Source organism: Neoarius graeffei, chromosome 4 (assembly GCF_027579695.1).
Source record: "Neoarius graeffei isolate fNeoGra1 chromosome 4, fNeoGra1.pri, whole genome shotgun sequence".
NCBI classification, from domain to species: Eukaryota; Metazoa; Chordata; class Actinopteri; order Siluriformes; family Ariidae; genus Neoarius; species Neoarius graeffei.
The window spans coordinates 103,907,696-103,917,823 of NC_083572.1; positions in this window are offsets into that span (position 1 = coordinate 103,907,696).

The window sequence follows — 10,128 nt, forward strand, 5'->3', positions numbered from 1 at the left end:
TTTTTCTTTATTTTTATGAATTAAAAGTTACTTCATGTCAACGTAATGATGGATGTCATTTCTCTTTACTTAGTTGTTCGGTTCTTGATGTAATATGCATGGATTACTACAGTTATGGATGGAACAGGGCTATTTACTTTCTTATTATTTACCATTTACTGTTTGATCTCACACGCATTAAGAAGGCAAGAAACTCATCCACTAATTACCTTTTGATGAGACAGACCTGTTAATTGAAAAGCATTCCAGGTGACGACCTCATGAAGCTCATCTCATCTCATCTCATCTCATTATTTCTAGCCGCTTTATCCTTCTACAGGGTCGCAGGCAAGCTGGAGCCTATCCCAGCTGACTACGGGCGAAAGGCGGGGTACACCCTGGACAAGTCGCCAGGTCATCACAGGGCTGACACATAGACACAGACAACCATTCACACTCACATTCACACCTACGCTCAATTTAGAGTCACCAGTTAACCTAACCTGCATGTCTTTGGACTGTGGGGGAAACCGGAGCACCCGGAGGAAACCCACGCGGACACGGGGAGAACATGCAAACTCCGCACAGAAAGGCCCTCGCCGGCCACGGGGCTCGAACCCAGGACCTTCTTGCTGTGAGGCGACAGCGCTAACCACTACACCACCGTGCCACCCCTACACTTTTTTTATGAATCTCATAATTCTATCTATGTTCCAGATGTTATTTCACAGTTTTGATGTGTTCAGTATTGTTCTACAATGTAAAAAAATAGTCCAAATACAGAGAAACCTATGAATGAGTAGAGTAGGGGTGTACAAACTTTTGACTGGTGCTGTACATAAACAGGCCACTTACAGAACAGGGGAATCCAGGAAGTAATCTGAACAACAGTAATGTCTGCAACCTTTGGCACTGTGACACAATTTGCACATGTACAATATTAATATAGATATTTAGTCACTGCCTAAAAGCGGAGCGCCTGATGAGTGAGTTTATGAGCAAAATGTTTACAAGGGCACAAAATCACTCTGAATAGAATAATAATATTACAGCACCATGAATTAGATTAGATTAGATTAGATTAGATTAGATTAGATTAGATTAGATTAGATTAGATTAGATTAGATTAGATTAGATTAGATAGAACGTTAATGATCCCTTTGGGAGGGTTCCCTCAGGGAAATTAAGATTCCAGCAGCATCATTACAGGATAAACACAGAATAGAAAATAGAGAAAAGACTTCTAGATAAATTAAATTAAGTATTTACATATACAAATATAAAAAGAATAAGATATGGGGAAGAGAGGAAGGGGGGAGCAGCAGGAGAGATATTGCACATTATATTGCACATTGTCCGGTATTGCTTATTGTTAGGCTAGGCTCCTTCCCGTCCTCTGTCCTCCTGTTACCCCTCCTCCCTCCCAGAGAGGAGTTGTACAGTCTGATGGCGTGAGGGACAAAGGAGTTTTTAAGTCTGTTAGTCCTGCGCTTGGGAAGGAGCATTCTGTCACTGAACAGGCTCCTCTGGTTGCTGATGACGGTGTGCAGAGGGTGACTGGCATCGTCCATGATGCTCAGTAGTTTGTCCATAGTCGTCTTCTCCGCCACCGTCACCAGAGAGTCCAGCTTCATGCCGACCACAGAGCCGGCCCGCCTGATCAGTTTGTCCAGTCTGGATGTGTCCTTCTTGGATGTGCTGTCCCCCCCCAGCACACCACGGTGTAAAACAGGACACTGGTGACCACAGACTGATAGAACATCCACAGGAGTCTCCTGCAGATGTTAAAGAACCACAGCCTCCTAAGGAAGTATAGCCTGCTCTGTACCTTCCTGTATAAGTGATTGGTGTTGCAAGTCCAGTCCAAACACTTCTACAGGAATGAACCATCAAATTGTGTCGTGTCGTGTTTTTCACCTCAATAAATCACTGCATTGTCTTGTGAAAGTGAGACCAATAATGAGATATGCATCGCAGTTATGAATACATATTTATTACTTTCTTTGACACCACATGCCATCCCATGCGGAAAAGATATAGACAAATCATATACTATTTTTACATGTTTTATCTGAACTCTAGAAGATTTGTATATGACAGTGAAACCAGCTATAGGATTTTTGTAAAATATGTTTAGCATGAAACATATAAAACTTTGCAATCTGCAAAGGCTGTATATGTCACTAGTCCGTCATACAATATCCTTACAAATGTCAGAGAAACTTCATTTTAACCACATGACAATTGCTGTAGGCCTTTCACTTTGTGTGTGTGTGTGTGTGTGTGTGTGTGTGTGTGTGTGTGTGTGTGTGTGTGTGTGTAACTGGGAGTGGGTGAAGAGAGGAGAGAGCTTGCTGGGCGGCATGGGGGAATGCAAATATACAACCTTAAAAACATTAAAGAGCACTGTCAACATCCCTCCCACTGATAAAGCATAGTGAACATCTGACATGCTGTAAACAGATTTTCACTCTGCAAAGTCCTAATTATTACAAAGGTCATAGGTCATAAAGGTCAAACATACATTGATTGCAATAATAGAAAGGAGAAAGCAGCTATACACTGTATTTTGTCACTTTATTGAAGAAATACAACATTTTATGCACATATTCCCTTATAACATATAATTTCATATTACAACTGATATACAGAATTAATTCCATCATTTACAGTAATGTGTTTTTATTAATCAACAAACAACTGAGCTGGACTGTGCCCATGTTTACATTAGACCGTATCAGCGGATCATCAGATTAACGTTTTTAAAACGATTAGTGTGCACACAGCAACGCCAATACACGATTCGCGTGCACACAGCAACGGCAATACACGGATACGCTCGGCTCTGCAGGCATCCTGCGCTCCAAATCACTCCGCCCTGAACAGCGAGTGCCCTCTGGAGAGTGCGCACTCCGGCCCTGCGCAGCTCACACAGCGCGCGAGTGAAGTGCACAAGCAGTGTTTTCGGGACTGAGCCGCTGTGTGTGTGATCCCAGTGCATGTCGGGCATGCGCGTCACTTACCACTTGCAAGTGGAAGGATGGCAAGCCTAAAGACAATCATAACTACACAATGGGCAGTATTTGCATCAGTATTTGCAGTATTTTCATACTTTTATACTCTTTAATGAAAGGTGATACAAGGCGGAAGTCCGCGCCGTTTTTCAGCAGTCGCGTCACATGACCAACGCCAGCGAATCAGGAAGGTGGATGTCACAGTGACGTTGTCCAATGAGACGCCAGCTAGAGCTCAGCACAGCGTATCCGCGTATTCTGAATGTTTACACAGCACCGGAGCTGACACGATCTGGATTGAATACGTGGACGCTGGCGGATTCCCGTTTCCTGGCGTTTCCAGGCGGTTTAATGTAAACGGACAGTGCATCCGCGAAGAAAACGAGACAGATACGGTCTAATGTAAACGTAGCCTGAGTACACTGAATATACATACATGGCTTAACTATCTGTGCAGTGTTGATGCCTTTGTGAAAGCCTGTGGGAAAGTGGATAGCTGACATGTAATTCAGAGAGGTTTTGACAATTGATCCTTTGGCAAACCTCTGACTTGTGCAATTTCCATGGTTTCCAATGGCATATAAACAATCATCACCAGTGTCAATGAAGTGGGAAATTCTAAAAATACTCCCATCTGTCAAAAGCACAACAGAGTTGTTTCTTTGTTTTGTTTTGGTGCAAGTATGACCATGAACAATTGCTCCATTTACAGCCATTCTCCTGTAGTACTTAACAGAAGTCTTTGTTGGAATATCCTTCACTTTGTGGATGGCAGCCTGGTCACTCTTAATTGTGGTGAGCCAATGGCTGTCACCTCACTGAACCTCTTGACATGGTGCTTTCCAGGTCTCATGTCTTTGCAAAACTCTTTAACCTCTGCTGGTGCGTCTGCTAGAAATTGCTTTGCTAAACGGGGGAATGCGCGGGCCTTTACTACCCGTTTGCAGATCTGCTGTGGAACAGCTTGGCTACTTTTCACCTGTTTCAGGAGGTACCCATTAAAATCTTCAAACATAAAGGCAGAGTGTGCCCACAAAGGACCCCAATGCGCAACACTTCTGCCTAAATGCAGAAGTGAATGAACATTGAATGTCATCTGCTCCTCACCATACAATGACTGAACACAACCAACAAAGTACACTAATGCAGCATCAGCGTGATTCAACTGCTCTGTGGTTATTTCAGTGCCCAACAGAATGCTTATGCCCTCTATTAGTAATGCCCAATGAGAGAGATACTTCTGAGGAAGTATACCTTTCAGTACTGGCAGGCTATAGTATAAAAGCCAGTGTTCCCACTCATGGGCTTTCCAGAACTTGCGTTCAGTAATAGATCTTGGGACTCGAGCAATAACACTCGGAGGTTTTATAGATAAAAGGTGTCTGTCAATCAGTCCTATTTGTGTGCCAAGATACCATGGCTCAGAAAAGTTCCGAGCATCCATCCATCCATCCATCCATCCATCCATTTACCAGTTGTTAGTTGTCAGTTATACATCATGGGTAATATTGCTATTCTGTTTGTCTTGAAAACCAGAAGTCAAAGGTGAGTGTGGACCCAGCTGAGGAGTTCCTCAAAACGTTTGGACATGGACAGCAACATATGGACAACCCTGACTTACGAAAAATGGTGGTGGCTTTAAAACAGGAGGTCAAGGACCTAAAGGAGGAGAATGCGAAGTGGAAGGAGATGGTCCTGCAAGGTATCACTGCTTCTTATAAACTCTAGTTGAGCCAAATTCATATTGAGTCATTAGACAGCTATACAGATACAAATTTTGTCTTAATGACTGATGGCAACTGTTTCTGTTCTGTTCCTGTCTTACTCTGCAACTAGATGTGCCAGGATTAGTTTATGGCATGAGGAAAGTCATGGACTCGATGACTACTCCTACTACTTCACCAGTAGTAGGTAGTATTGCTGGGTGGTCATCCACTTCAGGACCCACTCCTGAAGTATCACCAAAATCCACAGCCCACTCTCCCACTGCATCACCAACGGCCCAGTCACCTAAGGTAATAGATTTTCAAAGAATAAATGAACACAGTATAGAAAATGAATCTACTGCATGGGAGACATCCTTGGAAAGTGTGTACTATTGTATAGTGTAATTTACTCTTATTACCTTGCCCCTCACGGGGTATTTGGCCAGGTATTGCAATGACGCTGTCTGTATGTCTGTTTGTCCACCTGTGTGTGTGTCCTCTGCAGTGGGAGCCAAACACACAACATCATACAGTCTTGGACAAACACACACACATCTATACATAATGCAACATTAAAAAGCCGTCTGTAGCATTGGTCAGGAGCCCAGGTTGCCATCTCTGATTGCATTTTTACAGTCTTAAAGCAATATTCTGGGAAAGAAGCATTGTAGGATCCTTTGTTGGTTCCCATGATCAAATGGACCCTAGACCCTAGTATGCTTCGATGAACTATTGCTTTGAAGTGTATTGCGATTGGGGGGGGGGAGGAAAAAGTAAAAAATATTCCAGCTTTAATGCCGTTCTTGTGTCCTCATTTAAACAGGTGGAGATTTATCCTGGGACAGGAGTGATGGTGGATAAGCTGGCATGGACCTATGCCCTCAATTCGAACACAGCCACAGTCTTTGTCAGGCATCTGCTCACTGCTGTTTTCCCTCTGGACACTCTACTAGTCAGTAACCTACGGGGCACCAAAAGGACTGGAGCTGGCGATCGGCTACCCCTGGATAAAGTGAAAGTCGATGCAATTTACAGTAGGTTTTCAGCTACAGTATTATATAATGAAGATGTTTTACACTATTATGCATCTGCTGACAAGAGCCTTCTAAGTTTTCGCATTTTTTTGTTTTTTCTTTTGTAGGTGCAACTATCGAGCGGTTTCCACAGACCCCTCTTTCAACTATTGGCTCGGCGATCAATGCCAAAATCACTGAACTAAGGGCAAAAAACAAATCTGTCACACCTTGAGGTTAAACTGCATTTTCTGCAGGGCATGTTAGTGAGATTTTTTTTTAGAGTTATATATATTTTTTGTTTATTGTAATGCTGCTGTTTTGTACATTTTTGTTCATTTTGTGAAGCATTACCAAGCCACGTCTGCCCTTGCTACGAAGGTGTTAAAGTGCTGATGACACGTTTTTGACATCTTTGGCGATGTTTTATAACATAAAAAGTAATTCCCGATGATCCATATATTAATTCACGAAGGCCTATTTTACAAGTTATGATAAAAAACGCGGCTATTTGGGCAAATTTGATGGGGCTGCAGCACCCAGGAGACGAAGGAGGAGGAGGGGCTATATGACATCAGCGAAAGAACCTTCCTCCTAACTTACCAGTTTGTTGTTGATGCGGCAGGTGTTCAGTTTATCATTATTAGTATTTTTATTATACATTATTATACATTTTATATATATATATATATATATATATATATATATATATATATATATATATATATATATAGTTATTATGCCTTCGTGTTGTGTTGCCGGCTTTTGCTCCAAAACCCACAAGGATGGGGTAAGTTTATTCAAGTTTCCCAGAGATCCCGAGCTGCATGCGAAGTGGGTGAAGCAAGTCAGGCGCACTCGTGACAAGTGGGAGCCCTCACCAACATCCGTCCTGTGCTCTGAACACTTCGATTTGGATTGTTTTGACACCCTTCCCAGCTTAAAGGAATCTCTTGGGTGTTCAGTTCAGCACAAACGTGTGTTGCTGCCATCAGCAGTGCCTACAGTATTCCGGAGGGGGTCTACTAGTAGCTATGCCGGATCCAGCAGTCGCCTGGGACAAGGCGACTCCTCCAAAGACAGTCCTCCTGTCAGAACATGTGTTGAGAAACAACATAAGATAAAGGTACGTAGAGCTATAGAGTGCTCCGACATGATGCTAAAAATAGTAACCATGCGGTCTGCGCGGCCATCTTGGAAGTGATTCGCTCCAGAGCGCTCATAGAGTACACATCATAGAGTACACATTCATGATAATCATAAATGTAATCATAAAGTCGGCATGATATCAGTCATGTATTTGCTTGTGAAAGCTTGTTTCTCAAAGCAAACACTGAGGGAAAGCTAACTTAGCCAGACAAGTAGGCTACAGATTGTCATTTGCTTACGCTGATGTAGGTTATCAAATATTTTGCTTCATTCAAGGATAAAACTAAGAAGCCATAAACTAGAAGACGTGCCTGCCAATATTATCCTAAATGTATCACGGATCAGGCATAGTCGTAAGCTTATTATGTTAGCCGTTTGCATGCTCCATTAGGAACTATGTATTCAGTGTAGCATACGGCTTACATGATATAAGCAGTGTTTACACATGCAAGACAACAATACACAATATTAAAATATTGATTCCGTAACATTTTGAACAAATACGGGTTGACCTACCAATCCTTGTTATCCAACCTTGTGGTGTTCAATGCTGGGCTGTCTGCCTGTCCGCTGTCCATCTCGGAGTCGGAGTCGCTCTCAGATTGCACAGTAACAGGTTCAAACCTGTACGGTTGGATGCACCCGTGTTCGTCATCACTTGATTCTTCCGATCTATCCCACTCACAACACAATTCTAGACTCCCAGAAGAGGAAGAGCTAGAGAGTTCACCGGCGTTTTCATGCGCCATTTCCATTGAGTAGACAGCCAGTGAACCGCAGCGTGTTCTTCCGCTGACGTCACAACATGGCTGCGAGCCACGGACCCAGTTTTCTTGCGCTGTGCAATTAAAAGTTGGATATTCGCGTAACAACAGCTTCTTTTCACGTAATTATAACAGAAATCTAACATGTTTGCCATGTTGTATAGTTTATTTAAGAAATTGCATAGAGTCATGTTCGTGTCATCAGCACTTTAAAGTTCAGTGAATAAACCTAAAAGTGATACGAAAAAACTGTGTTTTCCTTACATTGACAGTAATTGGTTGACATTTAAAAAACATAGATGAACCTGAACAATTCATACAAAAAACCTCTTCTATTTTTACATTTATAGTAATTGATCGACATATAAAAACATCTATAAACCTAAAGAAGTCATACAATAAACCTGTCTTTTTCAGTAGGTTGACATATAAAAAACATAGAGAGCCATCATAGAATACCTTTATGATGCATCCACAATTCAAACAAAAACATATATGTTTGTGTGGATTTACATATAAATATAATATATATATATATATATATATATATATATATATATATATATATATATATATATTATAATAAATAATCTCTCATCTCATCTCATTATCTCTAGCCGCTTTATCCTTCTACAGGGTCGCAGGCAAGCTGGAGCCTATCCCAGCTGACTACGGGCGAAAGGCGGGGTACACCCTGGACAAGTCGCCAGGTATAATAAATAATAATAAATATAATATATGTTATTACTTATAGTTTAACTTTGTGAGTAGGCTACTTGTATATTTTCGAAGTTGAGTTTGTATGTGGGGCATTTCCTCCCTGGGGAATGGGGGAAAAATATTACTGTGCAGTTGGTGGAAGTATGGACCCTTTTCACGTGACGTCACGACAAACGCGGCCGCCATTTTGGACATGTACTACCAGTAGTTTACCACAGCCAACATTGAGGAATGGCAGCAAAGAAAGTGTTTATTTTCAGCAAGACTTCCATCATGCCACTATATTGTTGTGCACCTGGATGTAGTAACCATCAACAAACAAGGCAAGGGTTATCATTTTATCGGATCCCGGTAGATGCTCACCGACGGAGAAGATGGATAGCGGCATACCAACGCTTGTGTAGTGACCACTTTGTTGGAGGTAAGACGAATAAAATTAGCCAGAAAAGGCATTACATTGCTGTTAACATTCCATTCTAGTTTACTGTAATTATGATCTGGCAGCTATTTACACCGGATCCAGTGTAAATAGCTGCCGGAGCCAACGTCCGAGGTTCCGGAGCGCGCTAGCTCGCGGCCGGCCGGAGCGCTCTAGCTGCCGGAGCCAACGTCCGAGCTTGCCGGAGCGCGCTCCGTCCGGCCGCGAGCTAGCGCGCTCCGGCAAGCTCGGACGTTGGCTCCGGCAGCTATTTACACTGGATCCGGTGTAAATAGCTGCCAGATCATAATTACAGTAAACTAGTAAATACTAGTAAATCATTGCTGAGGAGTGTGCTCCCATCACCCAATCAAGCATCCAGCCAGAGCAGGTCATGATATATTTTTTTTTTTACCATATTAACATGCCATTGTGTGTCATGCCTGATGTAAAGACTCTCGTCTCTGCGAGCCTACCACACAGATTTAATACTTGTCATTTTTAGGGCATACCTAACAACATGTTTTCTTTCTCTCTCTCTCTTCCCCCCCCCATCTGTCCCTCTGAGTTACATGTTGATCCTGGGATTGAGATGCTGGCCTCTTCTGCCCCTCAGACCTGCTTGATCCATCCTGGTGCCCTGTGTCTGGTCGGAGTTTTATCGCCCCACTCCTGTGAAGGACGGCCCCATGAGGACAGTTGAGGGTTATACCTGTTAAAACTGTTAATATTATGGTCAGGCTGTCTGTTGTTGCCCAAATGAGGATGGGTTCCCTTTTGAGTCTGGTTCCTCTCGAGGTTTCTTCCTCATGTCGTCTGAGGGAGTTTTTCCTTGCCACCGTCGCCACAGGCTTGCTCATTGGGGATAGATTAGGGATAAAATTAGCTCATGTTTTAAGTCGTTCAAATTCTGTAAAGCTGCTTTGCGACAATGTTTATTGTTAAAAGCGCTGTACAAATAAACTTGATTTGAGTTTTCTGCATCTCGCTCCTTTTTCTTTTATGTTTGTCGCCTTCCTCGCATTCAAACCGATTCGAGCCGAAGTCCACTACATGTCCAAAATGGCGGTCGCGTTTACGAAGGTCACGTGACTGAAAAGGGTCTATAGAGTGCTTCGAGGTCAGCGTGAACCCAGTGGCGGCCATATTGGAAGTCAAAGGTCGCCTGGGTCAGGCTGTGTCAGTGCATTGTTGCTCAGTGAAGCAAAAAGGGGTGACAATGCCGAATACGTGTGTCATTGTTGGCTGTAGTAGCCGGGGGTAAAAGGGTGGCAAAAGCTTCCACAGACTCCCTAAAGTCATGACTAACCAGGGAATTGCAGCACAGGAGAAAAGCGAGCGGAGGAGACGACAGTGGCTGGCTGC